Source organism: Carassius auratus, unplaced genomic scaffold (assembly GCF_003368295.1).
Source record: "Carassius auratus strain Wakin unplaced genomic scaffold, ASM336829v1 scaf_tig00015192, whole genome shotgun sequence".
NCBI lineage: Eukaryota > Metazoa > Chordata > Actinopteri > Cypriniformes > Cyprinidae > Carassius > Carassius auratus.
Genome location: NW_020524560.1, coordinates 39986 through 62946, shown reverse-complemented (window position 1 = coordinate 62946; position 22961 = coordinate 39986). Strand labels below are relative to the sequence as shown.

General features: G+C 39.7%; 1 long non-coding RNA gene across 3 annotated transcripts; it reads right to left on the bottom strand.

Moving 5' to 3' along the window:
- Window positions 1-19440: 19440 nt before the first annotated feature.
- Window positions 19441-22722, bottom strand: LOC113074582 (uncharacterized). Of its 3 annotated transcripts, XR_003280677.1 has the most exons (4): window positions 22553-22722; window positions 22314-22392; window positions 21125-21651; window positions 19931-19989 (listed from the first exon to the last, which is right to left on the bottom strand). It is a non-coding gene; the product is annotated as an uncharacterized LOC113074582 (long non-coding RNA). The 3 variants fall into 3 exon arrangements; XR_003280676.1 differs by lacking the exons at window positions 19931-19989; window positions 22314-22392 and adding an exon at window positions 19441-19921; XR_003280675.1 differs by lacking the exon at window positions 22314-22392.
- Window positions 22723-22961: the final 239 nt, after the last annotated feature.

Genomic DNA, 22961 nt, shown 5'->3' with positions numbered 1-22961 from the left:
TTACCCACTTAATCAGTTGCTGAAAGGGTGTTTTCCGGCCAAGACCTTGAAGAAAATGAAAGCTGGAGACAATCCCGACCGGATTGTGTACAAATCTTTGGATCCATTTGGAAGTAGATGGACGGATGCTTGTGAAGCTGCTTTCAATGAGTTGAAGGTGAGACTTACCAAGGCTCCTGTGTTGGCCTTTGCCAACTCTCAGCTCCCATACGTCCTACATGTTGATGCCTGCTGTGAAGGTTTGGGCGGGGTTCTATATCAGGACCAAGGACAGGGATTGAAACCTGTAGCTTTTGTCGGCAGGAGCTTGACGCCTTCTGAAAGGAACTACCCAGTCCACAAACTTGAGTTCTTGGCTTTAAAGTGGGCTGTTGTGGACAAGCTACATGATTACCTGTACGGAGTAAAGTTTGAAGTGCAGACAGACAACAACCCACTAACTTATGTTTTAACCACAGCCAAATTGGATGCTGCAGGACATAGGTGGCTGGCGGCTCTCTCTGCTTATGACTTCAGTCTCAAGTACAGGCCTGGGAGACAAAATGTTGATGCCGATGCTTTGTCTCGTCGTCCTCATAGGAGCATAAAGGACCAGGAGTGGACTAATATATCATCCTCTGGAGTGAGATCCCTGTGTAACCTGAGAGGGCAAGACAGGTCCAGCTGCTTCGCAACTGCTAGCGGGATTATCATATCATTGGGAGGAACTCCTGAAGCAGTCCCCAGAGCTTACTGTAACTTAGCCACTCTGGATACTTCCACGATTCCAAAACTGAGTTCCGTGGATCTGTCACATGCTCAGCAGGAGGATCTTTGTCTGGGAGAGATATGGAGAGCACTGAAAGGAGGAGATCTGTCCAAGGTCAACAAAGAAGCTCACAAGGACCTTCCATTAATAATGAGAGAGGGGGACAGATTAGTGCTGGAGAATGGAGTGATGTTTCGGTGCACAAAAAGCCCAGACAAACCTCGTCGTGAGCAGTTGTGCCTGCCCAGGAAGTTTCATGACGTAGTTCTCAGGTCGCTGCATGATGATTCTGGACACCTGGGATTTGATAAGACTTATGGCTTGGTGAGAGAGAGATTTTACTGGCCACGAATGAAGATTGAGGTGGAGAAGTACTGCCAAACATGTGCCAGATGTGTCCAGAGGAAGACTCTGCCAAAGAGAGTAGCACCATTGTCACACTTATCTAGTAATGGACCAATGGATCTTGTGTGTATGGATTTTCTATCCATAGAGCCTGACTCCAAGAACATCTGTAATGTCCTTGTCATCACAGACCACTACACCAGGTATGCACAGGCGTTTCCGACTAAGGATCAGAAGGCGTCCACAGTTGCAAAGGTCCTGTGGGAGAAATACTTTGTTCACTATGGACTGCCTAGACGGATGCATTCGGACCAGGGACGGGATTTCGAGAGCAGGCTCATCCATGAGTTGTTTGACTTGTTAGGAGTGGAGAAATCCCGGACAACACCGTACCATCCCCAGGGTGATCCGCAACCGGAGCGGTTTAACCGGACACTCTTGGATATGTTGGGGACCCTGGATTCGAGGCAGAAACAGCAGTGGAGCCGTCACATTGGACATCTTGTACATGTGTACAATAGCAGTGTGAACGAAGCCACAGGATACTCACCTTACTTCCTTATGTTCGGAAGGGAAGCCAGATTGCCCATAGACCTGAGTTTTGGTGTGTCTAGTGATGGAACTTCCACTAAGTCTTACCAGCGCTTTGTGCAGACCATGCAAAGAGAGTTGAAGTCTGCGTACGAGCTGGCGGAGGAAAAAGCTGGAAAGAAAAATGCAGGAAATAAGAGAAGGTACGATCAGAGACTGCATTACTCTCACCTTGTTTCGGGAGATAGAGTCCTGATCAGGAATCTTGAATTGCAAGGGAAGCACAAGTTGGCAGACAGATGGAGTGCTGAGCCTTACATTGTCCAGAGTCAAATGCCAAACTTACCTGTGTTTCGGCTTAAGCCAGAGAGTGGAACTGGACCTGTCAAGATCCTGCATAGGAATCACATTCTTCCTATTGGTCAAGGGTTGAGGCAGCAACAAGTTTCTGACAGTGTCCCGAAACCCAGAAAGAGAGTTCTGAGGAAAAGGAAGAATGCTGAAAAGAATCAGAGTCCAGAGCATGTTGTGGAAGATGCTCCTGTAAGGCAAGAAGCAGAAACCAGAGATGCTCAATATGCTGATGAAAGTTCAGAGAGTGAGGATGGAATGTATGGGGTGTGGTATTATGTACCTGAAAATCATCCTTTGACCCCTAAGAGAAGGGACACTTCTCAGAGTGATGCTGTGGTTTCTGATAACACTGTTCATGAGAATGTTGTTTCTGAGGATGTTTCTGAGCACTCTGATGAAGGAATTGAGCCAAATGAGTCTGTTTCAAGACTGCTACCAGAAAGTGATTCGGGCAACTTACAAAATTTGAGCCGAGTATCAGACCTCTGTAATAAGGTTTCAAGTGAGGGTCAAGACCACTCAGATGAGAATGTAACGCAAGGTATCTCTGCTGATGTAACTGAAGATTACAGAAGGTCTCATAGAGAGAGAATTGTGCCTAAGAGGTTTACATATGATACTCTTGGGGAGCCAAAATTTGAGCCTGCCGTTTCTCAAACTAAAGTCGTAAATCCTGTTAGATACTGTTCTACTGTCTTTTTATGGTTGAAAGTACCTGCGAGAAGGTTGAGTACCTGTTCAGTTGATTTTCCTACTAGACGCTAATGTGAGTGATTTCCTTCAGTATAGACATGGATCTATTGTGACATTATCTTGCTCATTCAATTGAAAAGTGTATAAGTGTCTCAAACTGTCTGGGAAAAGAGTTGAGATATTGAAATGTAAAAAAAAAAAAGTTACTGAAGGGACTGTATGTGATTCCTTTGTTTCTCTCGTTATGAGGACATAACGATTCTTGGTGGGGGGAGAATGTAGAGCCCTGAAAATGTTTGAGTTTCAAAAGTAAAACTGTAGTAGAAAAAAAAAGAAGAGACAAGAGAATGTCATAATTTGTATGTCACATTTTTATTGGTGTGCATTCATATGCAAACAAATGTTTGATGGATTTTGTTTTTTTATATATAATGTATTTTTATATATAATGTTTCTGAAAGGTTTAAAATGTGCATATGTGAAAAAAAAAAGTCATACAAGGACTGTTTTCTTGAGAACGTCATATTTGCGTTGAGAACTGTGGACTTTGACCTCTCAAGTTCAAGAGGGGAGGGGTCGCAGAGGAGAACGAGAGGAAGCTCGTGGGAGGGAAAGGAGTGTTCGCAGCGGAAAAAAAAAACTGGCAGTGAGTCAACGCTCACGGACATTTTGAGTGGCAGGCCAGTGACTAAAGTTGCGTGAGTTGCTTGTGTGACTGTGTCACGCATCAGGTTTGCAGCTGGCAGCACGCAAGAACATTTTGAGGGAGTTTGGAAAGAGGCTGCACACTTCAACTCCGTGTGAGTCAAATTTATGCACGAGCATAGCACGTGAGAGAATCAAAGTTTTTTTATTCCGTTTATTTGTTTTATTAGAGTGAGAATTCATCCGGAAGAATAATCCCGTGTTTCATTTCTCAAGTTCAGTGATGCAGTTATAATAAATTGGGTAATTTGGTTGAAATCCGGAAGAATATACTCGTGTTTTATTTTATTAGTTCAGTGGAGAAAAAAAAAGTATCACCGTTGTGTGCGTAGTTAGGAGGCAAGTGCGTGCATATTTTCGTTAAGAAACAGAGACCGTCGAGTCAAGATTTGGAGCACTGCATGGACTTTAGCGGATCCATCTCAAGAGTTAATCGACATCCACTCAACGTCTTCACGGGACACGACGGGGTTGCTGTTTATCATCTCGTCAGGACGTGAAAATTAGAGGTTTCTATTCTGAAATTGGAATTTTGTGTTTCCTGGATTCGTGAGTACATTGGTTTTGCATCAAAAGAGCTCCAACTAGCGCGCCATCGGTGTACTGAAAATCCCAGCTGGGTAAAATTCAAAGTGTTACCTTATTCATTGTATTTTTGTTTTGTTTTGGGGGAACAGTGATTATTTGAATTTATTGCTGTTGATTTTGTGACTTTGTGAATTTGATCATTCAAGAAGAGAAAAATCACACAAAGACAAAAATAGTTCAGAGGAAAATAAATAAATATATGTTTATTGATCTGGTATAATTTTGTTTGATTTCTGGTGAAAAAAAAAACACTTGCTATTTAATTTTTCCTGTGAAATATTTGTATTTCCATAGTTAAGTGTAAACACATTTTTTTTTAGTTCCAAATAGAAAACATAGGTTAAGATCTGAGATCTGGGTTATATTGGTACTGTAACTGTAAGAGAAGTGTGCCTTTACTGGGGTAGCGGATAAAGTAAAGATCCCTTAGCCAGATAGCTATCTTGTGAGCCACGTTTAGAGACGACCCGGCAGGAGGGCTACAATAAAATATCTCATAATAAAATACAAAATTGACTGATTTATTAATGCATAGTTCTCATCAGTCGGAAATACAGATAAACGCTTTCATTTGTTGTATTTTTGATCCTGAAAGAAAACAGAACAACAAAAGAGCGAATCATACCACTGTCTGAGGTTGTGCTTCAACCCAGCAAACATTCAGACGTCTTTTGACCGTTGAAAAGACGTCCATCCGAGACGTCCCGTCATGGTTGAAAAATAGTTCCAAAATGAAAGTTGAACCGACGTCTTTGACGTCTTTTAGACGTGAACTGCACGTCTTTTCTGCACGTCCCTGGACGTCTAAATGTGTCGTCTTCTGGACGTCTAAATGCGCCGATTTCTGGACGTCGTTGTCTTCTGGATTTTTAAATGCGTTGCTGCATATTTTAAGTGTATATATATATATAAGCCTGCATATAAAATAATCACACACCCACTGTGTAACATCGTGCAAGGCAATCAATTATGTCTTGAGGTTTAACACATTTTGACAAAAGTTCAAGATCGGTCCAGTCAGACATGAACGTCCATAAAACATCTTAATCACGTGTACATCACTAACAATAACAAATTATTTGTGGACATGTGCAAAAAAAGAAGCATGTTCTGATTTAGCACATTTTATTGTTTTTGAAAAGTTTAGCATCTGTTAACCAAACTAAAATACTAATTACAAAATACTGAATTATTATATAAAGGGAAAATTCTTTCATTTACTCACCCACGTTTCAAACCTGTATACTTTTCTGTGTTCTGACAATATTGTTTTCATGTTTGCTTTACTGGGACAATGACAAATAAGAATCTTCAAGATGATAATCTATTTAAAAATGTGTTTTTCAATGTTATCTTTGTATCCATTTTGGATTTCTGAAATAAGTTTACAGGCCTACCATTTTTTTCATCAGAAATATGATTTAATGAGGGGCATCACTGAATAAAAAGTGCTGAAATACTCAAAGTCCATTATTATTGTTAAAAATGTATATTTGCACAGTGTTTGTTTATTAATGTTTTTAATATATAATATTATAACTCAATATTAATTGCATTTATTTTAAAATACTTTAATCATATAATATTAAGAATATTATTAATATTTGAACATGTGGCATAAACACCTTGCAGGAGCCATTGTTGTCATGTGACAAGAAAATCATAAAACATAAGACCCTCATCATAAAATATGTTTGAAATCATTGCTATTTATAAAATCAAAGTGGTGTAAATGATTTTAAACTGCATAGAACCGACATGAATTCAAATATTACATTTCTGAGAATGTTTTCTACTAGAATGTTAAAAGATGGTTTCTTTTTATCAATTCTTTTTTAATCTTGTCATTGACTTACACAGTTGTCTTATAAACACAAAGATATTTGGAAGAATGTTTGTAACCAAGCAGATCTCACAATCCATTAACTGCCACTGTAGGAAAAATTATTATGATCGTAACATGAGGGTGAGAAAATTATGACTATTTTCATTTTTGGGTGAACTATCCCTTAAAACACACTACAGTTGTTTGGCTCATTTCTTGTAACCTCCACCCCCATCTCTTCCCGGAGCAAGCTTCAGTTGTTCTGTCATTGCTGCATCCCATTCAGAGTCTCCACCTCTTCACAGCATCTGAGGGAAGAGAATACATGTTTTTTTTTTTATAAATAAAATAAAAAATTTGAGATAAATGACATGCACTTATTTTCAAAATATCTTTATGGTCTACAGCTAAAAAAAAACCTTTGAACAAGATGAATGAATCATGAATGAAACATTAGAAAAAAATGTAATCAACGAGCATTAGATTTTATTTTTATTGTGCAAAAGGTGTTATGCTTTAATGTGATGCCCTTGAGAAACACCCTTAACTAACGTTTAGAGGTGTAACTGTGATAAAAGGTGAACAGGACATTTCTGAATAATTAATTAAAGCGTGCCAATAAAAATTACATCAATATAAGTAACTTTTAGCCTTCTAACATTAGCTAATTTTAGCCATACTCAGTGAATTTCAGTTGACAATGTAGGCATCATTTCTCTCGGTTCCTTTTTGTCAAACAAGTAAAACCCAAGCACGTTAATCAAATAATACAAAATGTACTTACACAACAGTAGATTTTATATAATTTATATCGATACATCTCAGTCCTCTTCGAGTCCTCTCCTCCTCGTGGTTGCCTGCTCAATATACCGGAACTTCCGGGAGAAAGCGAGATCTCGCGAGATAATCTATCATATCGCGGGATTTTGTAATTACACGAAATATATTAGTATATTTTGTGTCTACATCTTGGCAGCACCGTTTTGGCAATTACATTCAACTCAGACCGAAATTGTGACCGGGTATTTATCTGTTTTACATGTATATGCATAGATTCAATAAAAATAATAACAACAAATACATAAAACAGGTTGAAATAATGACTAAATTGCAGCATTGCTTTGCAATCACTTAACCACACTGGTCTCTTTGTGATTATATATTTTTATAAACAAGATAAAGTGATTATATTTACTTTAGATGTCTTGCTTGGACATCTTTTCACAAACCATGACGAGACGTGTAAAAGACGTCAGTGGACGTCAATTCACAACCTCTTTAAAACCTCTTAAAAACTACTTGGTGCACTTTAATTAATTATTGCAGTATTAATCAAGGTGTAAGCACAGCTTTTGCATATTCCACAAGGATTTCACAGAGGGTCATGATGGACGTGTGATGGACGTGTAACGTACGTGTAAATGACGTCACTAGGTGACGTCCTCTCACAACCGATTCACAACGCGGGTAAATATTGAACTACACGTATCTAAAAGTCAAAGAAACAATTATACATGAAACCCCATAGAACTATAAACGTGTACAAACATATCTGAATGCATTTTTAGGAAATGTTCTGTGTTACATATTTCTACCGATTTATGCCGTCCTACCGCGACTATTTTTGGCCGGCCACACGACGTCGCTGTCGGACCAATGTTTGCTGGGAAGTCATTTATTAATCGTTCAAAGCTGGGCATCGCGAGAGGCGGATCTGCGCCAGAGCACGCGTAAATGAGCTGCACAAAGTAAAAAAAAACAACCCTGGATAGCCTAGATTAGGCCCATATTCACAAATGTGTTAGCTATGGAATGAAATATCTGATATTCCGATTGTCAAATACATGCAAGTGGAAGTGTATTGTTGTTTAAACACCTTTATAACGATCGCGTTATGCGCAATATAATTTTATGACACAAATTTTAAAATAGGCTTAAATCAAACACATTTTAATTCAGATTCTGTATATATATATATGAACGGAAAACAAAAACAACGGAAAAAAAACAGCTGGCTGATCATAACTGATCTTAACGTCTGTTAACTATGACTCATGCAGCCGTCCCTTACGAAAATTAACCATGGTTTTACTACAAATAAAACCAAAAAACCATGGTTACTGTAGTTAAACCATGGTAACCACAAATTAACCATGGTTTTGCTATATTAACCATAGTTTAACCATGGTATTTGTAGTAAATCTGTGGTTTTACAAATGGCAGTCAGTACGCCAAAAAAACCATGGGTTACTACAGTTTTACTATAATAAAACCATGGTTATTTTTGGGGTTCGCGCCATGGTGATTTTTTTTTTTTTAAACTGGAACGTAGGCCAATTTTAACGTTTGCACGTGACTGTTTTGTACCCGTGTTTAGACCCGTGTTTCCCTGTGTCCGACCCGACCCGCACCCGTATCCGACACAGTTGGATATTTTTCACCCGTTTCAGACAAATTTGCAGGACTCTAATCTAGCTATTCGGAACCATGATATCAGGTATTGGATCATTGGGCCTTGCCCTAGGTTATGGAAAAAAAATTAAGAAGGTGGGAACAGCTGTCCAAAGCCTCACAAGGCTGCCCGTCATGATTGAAGCAGTGGGCAGAGCGGTCAGCATTGAGACTGAGAATATTAACTGCAATATGGGTAACATCACAGTGAAGCTCTCGGCTTTGGAAAGGGAGATGGAGGATTTGGAGACCAAAAAAGACAATCACAGTGACCGTTAAATTGGAATGCGGCTACTAGACCAAAACAACTGGTATCTTATCTTCTTTCGGCTCCACTCCCAGCTTGGCCTTGGCTGGATAACAAATTTTCCCCTTGGAAAGCATGGCAACGAGACGCTCCACGTTCCTCAACCTATTTCCCAAAGACACCTGCTGATTGTTGTTGACTCTGTCTAGGACCTGACCAAGGCTGTCTCCATGGCAACTTGCTGTTACGCTGTATAATCTGCGGACTGAGGCATCTAGAGACTGAGGTAGAGGATGGAGATTCTGCCGCTGATTATATCCTTTTTTCAAAATATATTATCTCATTAATATTGTGTAATTATTAATCAAGTGTTTGATCAGTATTTAACCTCCAAGATTGTTGTATGATGTGATGAAATGAAGAAAGCCATCTATACACTATAGATTGATGCATGCATACTCAGAAACATATTATTTCTTCCTAGAAGTGTCAGGTTTTACATGTCATGAACGTGTGTGAGTATTCTTTCTCCTAGGGTCACAAGGTCAGCTAAAAAGGACCAGGGGGCTTCTTCTATGTACTACGAGGGAGACATGCAGTATTCTAACATGTCCAAATGTACATTAGATATTAAGAACTCTGTTTTATCCTGTATTTCTATTCTTCAAGATTATGTCAGCCTGCTTTGTGTGTGTAACCAACCGTAGTGATAAAAAGGATTGCCAGTGCTAGAGAACCTTGGAAATAGCAGATAAGGTTTGTGTGTGTGTGCGCCCATAAAGTGATGCGGCTGACCTTGCTGGATTCCAGACCTAGGATGAGGTGTCTTCTTCAACCGTGCTGACACCTGCTATAATCACTGGAGATATGCTGAAGATGTGTATGCCCATATGTGAAGATTGTCTAAGTTTATCTAGGTTTTGGAACCAATCAGATTGCTGCTGACCAGCGCTTTGACGGAACTAAAGTCTTTGTCTGGAGTATAACTATGACTGATTTTGTATTGTACGGCAGAGCAGCTTGCGGACTCCTGCGAGAGTATTGACGCTGACTTCTGCCGATTAAACTGCAAACTATTTCCTTTAAGTAAAATTATTATTATTAATTGAACTCATCTCTGACTCCTGGTCTTCATTACGACAACACCTGGTCCTTGGGTTTTGAACTGTTATCCCCAACAAGACAATCGCAACTCTCCCGGCCTACTAATACACAAACTCTTACACATATACAGATATGCACTCACCTCCCCACCCCCATCCCTCGCCTTCGCTGCTTCATACCGCCAGTCTGTCAAGCGGGTCTGTGACCAGCGCTTTTTAGCTTAAGGTTAGGACGGCTGCTGCCTGCACTGGATTACCTCGACCCCCCCCCAATTTCTGTCCCCAGTTGCAAAGTCGTGTGTTTATGGTGATTATGTGCTTTTGTTGCTGAGGTGTTTTTTCATGTTCCCATACTGTACTCCAAAAGGAGCATAGTATGGGTGTTGGTTCTCCTCACTTTCCTAATGTTATGCTGTATTTCTTCCTCAATTCCCTGTCTTCCTGTTCTGTCTAGCCCATTGTATGTATGTTCTGTATGTATGGACAGGTTGATGGCTAATTTCGCTGGTACTTGTGACTAGTGACAATAAAGGGCTACTTTCTTACTTACTTTTAGTGACTGTGCATTTATTTGCAATCAAGTCAATGATATCGCTGTAGATGAAGTGACCCCAACTAAGCAAGCCAGAGGCGACAGCGGCAAGGAACCAAAACTCCATCGATGTCAGATTGGAGAGAAAAACCTTGGGAGAAACCAGGCTCAGTTGGGGGGCCAGTTCTCCTCTGACCAGACGAAACCAGTAGTTCAATTCCAGGCTGCAGCAAAGTCAGATTGTGCAGAAGAATCATCTGTTTCCTGTGGTCTTGTCCTGGTGGTCCTCTGAGACAAGGTCTTTACAGGGGATCTGTATCCGGGGCTCTAGTTGTCCTGGTCTCCGCTGTCTTTCAGGGATGTAGAGGTCCTTTCTAGGTGCTGATCCACCATCTGGTCTGAATACGTACTGTATCCGGGTGACTGCAGTGACCCTCTGATCTGGATACAGACTGGATCTGGTGGCCAGGGTGACCTCGGAACAAGAGAGAAACAGACTAATATTAGCGTAGATGCCATTCTTCTAATAATGTAGCAAGTACATAGGGTTTTATGGGAAGTGTTCCCGGTTCCGGTTTACCTAATTAATGCAGCCTAAAAATCCTTTTACGGATTTGGATATTAAAAGCATATTAGTATGTTATGTGTAAGCCAGGTTAAAGAGATGGGTCTGCCACCCGAACAGTGTTAGGTAGATTATTCCAGAGTTTAGTCGCCAAATAGGAAAAGGTTCTGCCACCCGCAGTTGATTTTGATATTCTAGGTATTATCAAATTGCCTGAGTTTTGAGAACACCGTGGACATGGAGGATTATAATGTAACAGGAGCTCATTCAAATACTCAGGGTTTCCGCGGGGCCATACAAAAATCATAAATTTAACAATAAGAATTTAAGGCTATATAAAGTCATAAAAACGTCAGATTTTCCATACAAGGTCATAAAAGACATTTGGCCATGTCTTAAATTGATATGCTAGTCCATTAATTTGTTCTTCCATCAAAATGCGCTCGCAGCGGCAATGGCATTAATTTGTTTCACCTGTTGTAGTTCTGTATGAGGAATCTGGGTGGTATCACACTGGTATCACATCGTTCCAGAACTACAAGGTCCATGCGGCAGCATACAGACTTGTCAGAAGGACTTTCACAGAAACCCACGCGAACTCCGAACATATGCCGCGTTTCCACCGAAATTACCCGGAAAATTTTTACCAGGAACTTTTTTTCCCAGGAACTTTTTTCCCCCCAGACCTGTTGCTTTCTGCGTTTCCACCGCGGTGTAAAGTACCTGGAAGATTAGGCAAATAGACTGGTGACGTAGGTCTGCGCGCGTTTCTCAATACAAAGTACTGCTGATTTTTTTTTTTTTTTTAAGTACTCTGATTTTGGACGTGCATCCTCGGTAGTTAGTTCAGACTTTGTGCATTCGACTCGGGAGTGTGATGTCCGCGACGACGCAAGTCCGGTAAATCTATAAACAGCAGTGTACTTGATAACTTCAGTCAGCTCGTCTTGGCTACTGCAATTTTCCTATTTACAATAAAACGAAATAGGATATAAAATACCACTGCCTCCTCTGGTTTTCATTTAAGCATAATAACAGCTGCAGAAATGTACTTAGTTCAGGGATATGTGTATATGCAGCCATTACAATGAAACGAAATATTATATAAATTTGCCTTTTTTATTTTCATTTTAACATATAGATAAATTGAATACAGACCAAAGAAAATCTGTTAGATTTACCCCGCAGCTGAATTATATGTTATGTTTAACCACTAAAGACACATCAGAGCCAGCGGCACATATCAGAAGGTCTATCCCAGGAGAGGCTGCTCTCTGCGGATACATGAGGACTGAGCTCTCGCTGATCGAGTGGAGCTCACCGTCGCAGAGATCGGCGAAACACATTTTTTAAATAGGCACGGTCTTTATAAATAAACCATAGATTTGAGTTTTAAACAACTACATTCTCGCCTGAAATACTTTTAAAATTACATTTCATGACACAATAACAGTAATATTTGAAAATGATCCAAATAAATGGTGGTTGAACTCAACCAATGCTGCGTGAACTCAGATTGCTTTGGCTACTGCAATTTTCCCCTCAGTACATTTACAATAAAACGAAATAGGATATAAAATACCACTGCCTCCTTTCGTTTTCATTTAAACATAATAACAGCTGCAGAAATGTACTTAGTTCAGGGATATGTGTAACGTTATATACAGCCATTACAATGAAAGAAATATTATATAGACTTGCCTTTTTTATTTTTATTTTAACATATAGATAAATTGAATACAGACCAAAGAAAACCTGTTAGATTTACCCCGCAGCTGAATTATATGTTATGTTTAACCACTAAAGACACATCAGAGCCAGCGGCACATATCAGAAGGTCTAGCCGAAGTGAGGCTGCCTCTGGGCGGATAGATGATCACTGAGCTCTCGCTGATCGTGTGGAGCTCACCGTCTCAGAGATCGGCGAAACACATTTTTAAATAGGCGCTGTCTTTATAAATAAACAACAGATTTGAGTTTTAAACAACTACATTCTCGCCTGAAATACTTTTAAAATTACATTTCATGACACAATAACAGTAATATTTTGAAAATGTTGATCCGAATAAATGGTGGTTGAACTCAACCAATGCTGCGTCAACTCAACCAATCAGGATGTTTAGCGCCAAAGTCCCGCCCCCGAAAGTTCCTGAACTTTAAAAAAGTACCACCTCGCCAGCAGGGACTTTCTGGGGGGCATTTTTTTACCCGGAACTTTATTTAGTTCCTGGTTCCTGCGGTGGAAACACACCTAGTACCGGACCAAGTCCCTAGTTCCTGGGTAAAGTTCCTGCGGTGGAAACGCGGCTATACTGTATCATACTGCTTAGAGTCACGCCCCTGCCTGTGGGTGTTCAATACTGTGACCAAACAGAAAGTAATGCCATAAAATAATTGTTAATTTACAATGTTAATTTACAATGTTACTTTACAATGTTACGATTGTTAAGTGTTTCTGTGTTCTTGATCCTCAAGAAAAAGAAGGCGAAGGCTTCAGTTTCTTAATCTTAAGAAATAATAGAATAACTCTTTAAATAATAAAACTTGTTACTTTCAATGAAAGTCAAAAATAGGAATTTTAATGACTGAAGTTATTTAGGATTTTTAGAAAAAATTAATACAAGACGTAGTCAGCTAGACGATGAACATTATTAATATTATTAAATAATAATTGTTATATGATGCAGTCACACTTGTAGCAATATTTGTTAGTTCTGTTTGTTGATTCAGGGTTAGCATCATCTGGGGTCCTCTGAGGGTCAGCATCATCTCTTCTCAGGTGTTCTGGATCCAGACTGGAGCTTCTGTAAATCCCGTGGCAAAACATAGAAACAAATAGAGACATCATTAGCATAGCTGCTGATCCAACAAAGCAAAATTAATTAGTTTAACCAAAGATAAAGAATAATAATGCACTCGCAATTTAAGAGATACATTATTGGAATGCTTGGCGAAAGAGATGTGTTTTTAATCTAGATTTAAACAGAGAGAGTGTGTCTGAAACTCGAACATTATCAGGAAGGCTATAGATTTGAATATATACTGTATTTTATTCCTGTGATGTGCAGCTGAATGGTCAGCATCATTCCTCCAGTCTTCAGTGTCACTTGATCTTCAGAAATCAGAATAATATGATGATTTACTGCTTAAGAAAAATTTGTTATTATTATTATTATTACTATTGTTGTTGTTATGTTATGTTGAAAACAGCCGAGTACAATCTTTTCAGTTTCTTAAATGAATACAAAGTTCATAAGAACAGCATTTATGTTTTATATATATATATAAATATATAATATATCTGGAGCTTGTGTAAATCCTAGTTAACACGGGATGTAAATCCCGTGGCAAAACATAGAAACAAAATACAGACATCATTAGCATAGCTGCTGATCCAACAAAGTAAAATTAGTTTAACCCAAGCTAATGAATAAAAAATGCACATTTGATCAGATGCAACTACACTCACAATTTAAGAGATACATTATTCGAATGCTTGGCGAAAGAGATGTGTTTTTAATCTAGATTTAAACAGAGAGAGTGTGTCTGAACCCCGAACATTATCAGGAAGGCTATTCCAGAGTTTGGGAGCCAAATGTGAAAAAGCTCTACCTCCTTTAGTGGACTTTGCTATCCTAGGAATGACCAAAAGTCCAGCATTTTGTCACCTTAGGGTGCGTGATGGGTTGTAACGTGGTAGAAGGCTAGTTAGGCACGCAGGAGCTAAACCATTTAGGGCCTTATAGGTAAGTAATGATCATTTGTAACTGATACGGAACTTAAAGGGGGGGTGAAATGCTATTTCATGCATACTGAGTTTTTTTACAATGTTAAAGAGTTGTATTCCCATGCTAAACATGGACAAAGTTTAAAAAATTAAGTTGTACGTTTGAAGGAGTATTTTTGTTCCAAAAATACTCCTCCTGGTTTGTCACAAGTTTCAGAAAGTTTTTTTCGAGTATGGCTCTGTGTGACGTTAGATGGAGCGGAATTTCCTTATATGGGTCCTAAGGGCACTTCTGCCGGAAGAGTGCGCGCTCCCGTATAGCAGAGCACTGAGAGCACAACAGACATTCACTGATCAGAACGAGAGCGTCGCGAATTGTCACAAAAGAAGTGTGTTTTTGGTTGCCAGGGCAAGACAACCCTGCACAGATTACCAAAAAAAAAAAACAGCATCAAGGGACCAGTGGATGGAGTTTGTTTTTACAGAGCATCAACGGAGTTGTGTAAGTGTTTGTGTTTGTTCCCTGCATTTCGAAGATGCTTGTTTTACAAACAAGGCCCAGTTTGACGCCGGATTTGCATATCGGGTTCGAGCCCCGCTCGGAGCGAGTCGTTGCTGCTGCTGCTCTCGTTCAGTTTCAGCCTCGGGATCTGATTCTGGATCATAAATAAACGGCTGAATCTGACTGTTAGCCATGGTTTGTTTTGGATGATGTTTTTTTTTCCCTCACGGTTAGGGATGCACCGAAATGAAAATTCTTGGCCGAAACCGAAAACCGAAAAAGAGAAAACCAAGGCCGAAAACCGAAACCGAAACACCGAAAGAAATTATGCCAATTATTAGTACCATTGCATTTTTTGCTATGACCGTGTACTAACTTTACTAAAATTAAGACATTGCAATTGCATAAATTAATATTAAAGTTTCAAAGATAATTACAATTACATAACTTATGAAAAAAAAAAAATACATAATTACAAATTATGCAAATATTTATTAAGCACATTGCAACAATGCACAGTATAAAATAAAATTCAAACTAAAAATGTATCCCACTCATGTGTATATTTAATAATAATGTACAGGCCTACTGGCCTGCAGAAAGGTTTTAAAATGAACTGTTCTCTCATAAAAACAAAGTGCATTTAGGTGAAGTGCGTTTGAAATTTTTCTCTGTAGGACTAGAAAGTGCATTACTTCTCCAGTTGGCAAGACTGTTATCACTTCTGGGGATGGGGACTTCAGACAGATAACCATCTAGCTGTTGAGCAGTTGAGCTTGTCATCTGCCTGACATTTGAGAAATATTTGAGAGAGTGTATTTAAATACAGGGCCAGGGCATAAATAAACATTTTTATCAAATTAAAGCAGAAATCTAGCAGAAATATGGCTACAATCTGATATTATGTATATATATATATGTCACATAATGTAGCCTAAGAACAAAATAGCCAACGAATTATTATTATTTGAGGCACTTTCTTGCTGAGCTGAACATATCAGACAACAAGGGTTCATGCCACTCATCTGGTGCAGAGACGAGTCTTTTTTTCTGCGCTCTGATCTGTCTCCTGCGCTTGATGGTGATAAAAGTATATCGGCCGAAAACCGAAAAGGCCATTTTCGGCCGAAAATTTTCGGTGGCCGAATATTCGGTGCATCCCTACTCACGGTAATGTCACAGCTTCCACATGCTCTCAACGCAAAAGCCTACTCGCGCTCGTGATTCTTTAGCTCCGCCCACACGTCACAACTCCAGCCGGTCGTGTTTATCCGGGAAAAATCGGTACAGACTATTTTTCTCTTATGAATATAATAAAACTAAAGACTTTTTGGAGTTATGAAGGATGCAGTACTACTCTATAGGTACTCAAGATTAACAGGATATTGAGTGAAAACGAGCATTTCACCCCCCCTTTAATAGGTAGCCAGTGTAGAGACTGTAAAATTGAGGTAACATGATCATATTTTCTTGACCTGGTAAGGACTCTAGCTGCTGCATTTTGGACTACCTGTAGCTTGTTTATTGAAGAAGCAGGACAACCACCTAAAAGTGCATTACAATAGTCCAGACTAGAGGTCATGAATGCATGAACTAGCTTTTCTGCATCAGAAACAGATAACATGTTTCGTAGCTTGGCAATGTTGGAAGATGGAAGAATGCAGTTTTTGTAACATTGGAAATATGATTTTCAAAAGACAAATTGCTGTCTAATATGACACCCAGATTTCTGACTGTAGAGTAAGTAACAGTACATCCGTCTAGTTGCAAATTGTAATCTACAAGATTCTGTGTAGTGTTTTTTGGTCCAATAATTAATATCTTAATTAATGTCATATCCGAATTTAATTGGAGAAAATTATTTGTCATCAAATCTTTTACAATTTTAACACACTCTGTTAGCTTAGATAATTGGGAAGTTTCATCTGGTCTCGTTGAGATATATAGCTGAGTATCATCAGCATAACAGTGGAAGCTAATTCCGTATTTTCTAATAATATTACCAAGGGGCAACATGTATATTGAAAATAGAAGGGGACCTAGGACGGATCCTTGTGGCACTCCATATTTTACTGATGATAAATGAGATGACTCCCCATTTGAGTAAACAAAATGCTAGCGATCAGACAGGTAGGATCTAAACCATCTCAGAGCCTGCCCTTGAATACCTGTATAGTTTTGTAATCGATCTATGAGTATGTCATGATCTATGGTGTCGAACGCAGCACTAAGATCAAGTAAGACTAGAAATGAGATGCAGCCTTGTTCTGACGCAAGGAGCAGGTCATTTGTAATTTTAACAAGTGCAGTTTCTGTGCTATGGTGGGGCCTGAAACCTGATTGAAATTCTTCATACAGATCATTTTTATGCAGGAAGGTGCTCAATTGAGCAGACACAACTTTTTCATTTTTGACATAAATGGAAGATTTGAAATAGGCCTATAATTTGCCAGTACACTAGGATCTAGTTTTGGTTTCTTAATAAAAGGCTTGATAACCGCCAGCTTGAATGGTTTTAAGATGTGAACTAAAGATAACGACGAGTTAATGATATTGAGAAGCGGTTCTTAAGCTACAGGTAACAACTCTTTCAGTAATTTAGTGGGTACAGGATCTAATAAACATGTTGTTGGTTTAGATACAGTGATAAGTTTTTTTATTATAAAGATTATTTAGCTCTTCCTGTCCTATGGTTGTCCTATGGTTGTAAACCATTGCAGTTTATTTTTGGGTGCGATGGATGAAACTGAAGTGTTAGACGCTGTAGAATCACTATTGTATTTCTAATGTTAAATATTTTATCAGTGAAGAAATTCATAAAGTCATTACTATTTAACGTTGGTGGAATATTTGAATCAGGTGGCGTCTGGTAATTTGTTAATTTAGCCACTGTGCTAAATAAAAACCTTGGATTGTTTTGGTTATTTTCAATGAGTTTGTGTATATGCTCTGCCCTAGCAGTTTTTAGAGCCTGTCTATAGCTGGACATAATGTTTTTCCATGCAATTCTAAAAACTTCTAAGTTAGTTTTTCTCCATTTGCATTCAAGACTATGAGTTTCTTTCTTGAGAGAGTGAGTATTACTGTTATACCATGGCACAGTACGTTTTTCTGTAACCTTTTTCAATTTGATGGGGGCAACAGTTTCGAATGTTTAGAGAAAATTGTGCCCATGTTGTCAGTCATTTCGTCTAATTCATGCGTATTTTTGGGTACAAACAGCAGTTGAGATAGATCAGGCAGGTTATTTGCGAATCTTTCTTTGGTGGCTGGAACAATAGTTCTGCACAGACGGTAACGCTGAGACATAGTTACTATCAGTTATACGCAGCATGCACAATAAAAGGAAATGGTCTGTAATATCATCACTTTGAGGTACAATATCTATAGCAGTAAGATCGATTCCATGAGATATAATTAAATCTAGTGTATGATTAAAACGATGAGTGGGCCCGGTGACATTTTGCTTGACTCCAATAGAGTTTATTAGGTCAGTAAACGCAAGTCCTAATGTATCATTTGTATTATCAACGTGAATATTAAAATCTCCCATGATTAGCGCCTTATCGACTGTAACTAGAAGGTCTGAGAGGAAATCTGCAAATTCTTTTAGGATTCTGTATACGGCCCTGGTGGTCTATACACAGTAGCCAGAGCAAGAGATACATTAGATTTCTTTTGTATGTCTGACAGAGTAACATTTAGCAGAAATATTTCAAAAGAGTTAAACCTGTATCCTGTTTTCTGGGTAACATTGAGAATATCACTATATATTGTTGCAACACCTCCGCCACGACCAGTCTGACGGGGCTCATGTTTATAACAGTAGTTTGGTGGAGTAGACTCATTTAGACCAAAATAATCATTTGGTTTTTGCCAGGTTTCAGTCAAGCAGAGTACATCAAAACTATAATCTGGGATCATTTCATTTACATTAACTGCTTTGGGTGTGTAGTTAATATTTATGAGCCCAAACTTAAAACATTGTTTTTGTTCATTTACTTAACATTTTTCTGGTTTAATTGCGATAAGATTTTTTTTTTTTATATTTATATTTTGACCTCACTATTCGGGGAACAGACACAGTCTTAATAGGTTTTACAGTGCAAGTACTTTTATCATTTAAGTGGGTGGAACAAAACTCATCATAATAGTTATTTGAGAATTGACTTACTAGTCACATGGAGCGAAGTGTCCTGGAGATGTTTTCCGAGAGCAGCTCCGCTCCGCCTCTGCTGGGGTGCAGACCATCAGCGCGAAACAGTCTAGGACGCTCCCAGAAAAGATTCCAGTTATTAACAAATAGCAGTTTCTGTTCTTTACACCATGACAACAACCATTCATTTAAAGCAAAAAGTCTACTGAACCTTTCGTGTCCTCGTCGATACGTGGGCAGTGGTCCTGACGTTGTTCGTCGCCGCGGGCGTCGTGCTGCGAACCGTCTCGATCAGGCTGCTGAAGTCCCTCTTCAGCATCTCCGTCTGCCGCAGTGTGGTGTCGTTAACCCCGGCGTGAAGCACGACCGCTCTGGGGCTCTCGTCGTCCTTCAGGATCACGGGTATCTGCGCAGAAACATTGAGAACACTTTACTTTCGGCTAACGTAGCACTTACGTGTCGGACGATGGAGTCTCCGATGATCACAGCGTCGCATCCTGTCTCGTGGAGGGGAGCAGAGCGGTTCCGGATGGAGATCTCAAAGGCAGGAGGCGGAGAAGTCGTCGCCCGGGGCCCGACTCGCGTCCTCCGCTGTGGATGCACCCAGGGTCCGTGGTGTCCCGGCGTCGCAGTGAAGGACATCTGGGAAGAACGCGTCCTGTGTGCACCGGGCCTGTGCAGAGAAACACACGGAGTAGACGTGGTTTGACTGTTAACAGCATGCTGTATACTTACACTGGACTTGTGAGTGTCAGCCCGGGATGATTCCAGCGCGGCTCTCCACTCTCTCAGCTGGGCCTGCCTTACCTCCAGGTCGCGAATCTGCTTCCCCACGGCCTCGAGCTCGAGCTGCACAGAGTGGAGACATTCATCCGCCATGCTTGCTGATGCTAACGGGCTATAAGCCAATAGCGGACCTGGGAGATCAAAATGAAAATAGTGATAGCGAGGCACTCTGATTGTTTTTGTTGTAGAATACAATAGAGGATATATTCACACGTTATATAAACGTAAACTATGGTGTATAAAATGTATTTTTAAGTTAAAAAATGTCGATGAAAATAATATAGTGACGGAGCTCAAACGCAGTACAGACGCCAACAACAAACAGGAAGTGACGTATAATCTCACCAATTGCTTATTTATAAGTAATAAGCAATATTTTAAAATCTATATGATGTTTGATAGGGAGCCAGTGCAGTGTTGACAGGACCGGGCTAATATGGTCATACTTCCTGGTTCTAGTCAGAACTCTTACTGCTACATTTTGGACTTTTTGTTTACGAAGCGTGAAGAACAACCACTCAATAAAGAATTACAATAATCGAACCTTGAGGTGATGAATGCATGGATTAACATGTCTGCATTTGACATTGAGAGCATAGGCCATAATTTAGATATATTTTTGTGATGGAAAAATACAGTTTTACAAATGCTAGAAACGTGGCTTTCTAAGGAAAGATTTCTGTCGAATAGCACACAGAGGTTCCTAACTAATGACGAAGAATTGATAGAGCAGCCATCAAGTCTTAGACAGTGTTCTATGTTAATACACGAGTTTTTAGGTCCCATAATTAACACCTGTTTTTTTTTCAGAATTTAGCAGTAAGAAATTACTCGTCAACCAGTTTTTTATATCGACTATGCATTCCATTTAGTTTTTCAAATTGGTGTGTTTCACCGGGCCGTGAAGAAATATAACCTGCAGAAACCCTGAAAAACTGCTGCCAGTGGCAGTGAGCAGTAGCTATGCACCTCCACCTCTCTCTAGATACTGCTACTGCACTTTTTTCGCATCACAACACCCTTTGGGCTATGCCCATCCACACACACATTACTATTTATAGTGTGTCTACATCATCCCAAAGGCTCTCTCCACAATGTTACGTGCACGAGCATGCTTTGAGTTGAAGCGAGCCTGTACAGGATTCTGTGCTCAAACAGGGATAACCACCATCTCCAAGGAGGCATTTTTCTGCAGGTGGATAAAGGCAGCCAGTGTAAATGGGGCTGTTCTTCAGCACCCTGGCATCGTGCACAGACCCAGGATACCTGACAAAGATGTCGATGAACTTCCCCTTGTGGTCAGTGAAGAACTGCAGCTGGACTGAGTGGAACAGCTTTCAGTTGAAGTAGCATGGGGCTTCACTTGCTGGTGGCTTGATCCGGATGTGGAATCCGTCTATTGCACCAGCCACCATGCAAAAAGCTGAAGACCCAGCCAGTTGAGCAAAAACCTGCCCCCACTTCCTCCAGGTCGTCCAGGGTCGGGAATACAAAATACTGACGACTTCCCTGCTGATTCTGTGCACAATGTCATGCACTGTGGCCCTTGGGATGTCGAAGGCCAGAGATACAACCCGATATGATGCTGCATGAGCCAGCCAGTACAGGAACACCAGCACCTCAATATCCTTTTCCCAGCCATGGTCAGAGTCTGACTTCAAAGCAGCGATGATGGACATGATGGACTGTCGTGAAAGCCGGAGGCTGAGGTGATGGTCAGATCCATCTTCAAAGTATAGTCGAAGCATTGGCACAGTAGCATTCAGGTGGCAGTAGGTTGTAGGGCTCACAGTCTGTAAATGTGTATACATTTATTTTTTAGAATATTATGTATATATTATTTATTTTGTATATATTATGTATATATTTCATCTATATGTAATATTTATTTAGCACAGACCTATGTATATATTGTATTCATTCTCTTCTCTTTCGCGCGCTCTCTCTCTCTCTCAATATATTATATATATATATATATATATGCATGCATTAATTCAGGTTTATTCATTTTTCCATGTGTCTTGTTTGTCCTGTGTATTTTTAATTATTCATAACAAACTACTTAATTTCGTTGATCTAAATCAACCTCTGTCACGGTGTTCACAGACATCTCTTCTTATTCTGAGGTAAAATTTGCAAGCTAAATAGGTGATTATACTATATGCTATTTTATAAACATTGTATAAGCTGTCGACGAAGGCGTGATCTACAAGCAGCTGACCTATTCCTCCTCTGAGCTGTTGATCCTATCAACGTTAAAACGCAGATGAAAGCAGTAACAACTACAATAATTAATATTAATTAATTAAACAATTGCTGATCGAGTGCGCAGTCGAGTGGGCTCTTTACATTTTCGCGCTGTTGTGAAGACGCACGTCACGTGACGAGTACGCCCGAGTTCCATTCATACTACCCACATTCTAAGGTCGAGTAGAACATTCAAATTCAAATGTACCCAGTACGCAGTATACGATTTCGGACGCAGTGCAGGTCTTTCTTCCTCTCGTCGCTTCGCTCCAGTCCAGCGGGAGGCGCTAGACACACAAGTTTGTTTGACAAACACAATTAAACCTCAGAGGAAGAAGTTCAGTTTCACCGCGCTCTCTGTTGTTGTTATTGTCGGTGTGCTGCTTTAATACAAACTGTTATTTTTCTAAAAACAAAATACAGTTTTTGAATCAGTTCAGTAAATACCTGTAATAATCTCGTCCTCACAGTCGTGACTGAGTTTTGAAGCGAGCAGGAATATCTGGAGGAGTTTATCATCTGAACTGAGATCTGCTGCTGTGAAGATGGAGTTTGTAAAAGAAGAGAGAGAAGAGAACACGAGTGAACCAGAAACCAGCACAATAAAACACGAGGAACCAGAAATAAAACACGAGGAACCAGAAACCTGCAGAATAAAACACGAGGAAACAGAAATAAAACACGAGGAACCAGAAACCTCGAGAATAAAACACGAGGAAACAGAAATAAAACACGAGGAACCAGAAACCTCGAGAATAAAACACGAGGAAACAGAAATGAAACACGAGGAACCAGAAACCTGGAGAATAAAACAAGAGGAACCAGAAATAAAACACAAGGAACCAGAAACCTGGAG